Source organism: Dendrobium catenatum, unplaced genomic scaffold (genome assembly GCF_001605985.2).
Source record: "Dendrobium catenatum unplaced genomic scaffold, ASM160598v2 fragScaff_scaffold_133, whole genome shotgun sequence".
In the NCBI taxonomy this organism is placed as follows: Eukaryota; Viridiplantae; Streptophyta; class Magnoliopsida; order Asparagales; family Orchidaceae; genus Dendrobium; species Dendrobium catenatum.
Window position 1 is genome coordinate 11,136,314 of NW_021318595.1, and position 1,646 is coordinate 11,137,959.

Below are 1,646 nucleotides of genomic sequence, written 5' to 3' on the forward strand. Positions count from 1 at the left end.
CTTTCCGACATACGTCGCCTGCTGACTACGGTCCTCCTAACCTACGTCGCCCGCCGACTGCAGTCCTTCTAACAAAGCGAACATGTCAATAGTGATTCTTTGTATTTACATCATGTAATCCATAAGATGTACATCAAGCTAAGACCTTCCACCAAGGAAGGGCCTCATTTGTAATCGACTGCAATACTAGTGGATTCATTCAAACTGAGCTAGGCCCCGTGGTTTTTCCCCCTTTTTCAGGGGTTTTCCACGTAAAAATCTTGGTGTCTCGTAAATACTAGATCCTCTCTCTTATCTGATTGCGTGCCGGATTTTCGTATTTGCGTGAGTTGACAATCCCATCATGCAGGTGTTTCAAATGAATGCCACTCATTACTATTGGCCCATTGGCCCATTATAAGCGGCCCACACTTCCTCTTTTTTATAGATGTGAAGATTACGATCATGATTCTATACCTTCGACGTCAAATAATTATACAACAAGGCAATTATTAAACATTTTAATCAACTATGTTGTACAAAAATAAAGGATCAGCTTTTTAAATACACTCCTGTGAATTATATCCATTAAAATAATCAATATTTACTTTAATGAACTCTTGAATTAATAAAGTTAATTGAATGCCATGTTATATTATACTCCATTGTGCTCCATATGCAATTTAGGCTTTGTTCGGGACGGCTTTCTTAGTGCTTCTTAAAGCAGCTTTCTAGTACAAAAATTATTTTGGTACTAGAAAGCTGCTTTAAGAAGTAGTAAGAACGCCGTCCCAAACGAAATCTAAAATGACTTTTTTATTGTTTCTTAAAATAGCTTTATAGAAAACTGATTTAAGAAGTAGTAAGAAAGACATCCCAAACGTAGCACTATTCTAAAAAAAGATGGAAAAATTATGATGTAGATGCGATGAATATTTTGTAAGTAAGGGACTGTTTGGGAGAACTGTTGTGTTTTATAAAGTTAATTTTGAAGTTATTATAGAGAAAATAATTTCACTCTATAGCTGCATAAAGTAGCTTTTTACTATAGAAATTTTTAAAAAGTTGTGAGAAAGTATTAAAAAATTTATTATAATTGGTCCATGATAGCTCAGACGGAGCCGAAGCCAAACAAGAAAAGGCCAGGAAGCAGGAAATGGAAACAGAGAAAAGAGATTTTCTTGTTTATGTAAACAGTACAAATGTCTATATATAGACTTACAATGTTAATAGAAAACTGAGAACAAATAGAAAGACTACACGTGTAAAACAGGAAATATAAACTGGAATTAATAATATTCTAACAGCCCCCCTCAAGATGATGAATCCGGAGGGTTCATAAGCTTGGTCGACAAACTTTTAAATCTGGTTGAAGGTAGTGATTTGGTAAACAAATCAGCAAGTTGATCTTGGGTAGAAATGTGTTGAATTTGAATGAGTTTGTCCTTGACGCAAGTTCGAATGTAATGACAATCCACCTCAATATGCTTAGTTCTTGCATGAAACAAAGGATTATTAGCAAGGGCTATAGCAGAGGTATTGTCGCAAAATAACACTGTTGCGTCTTCTTGTGGGCAATTAAGTTCTTGAAGTAATCTGCGAATCCAGGTGATTTCCGCAGCAGCAGATGCAAGTGCCCGATATTCAGCTTCAGTTGACGATCGAGC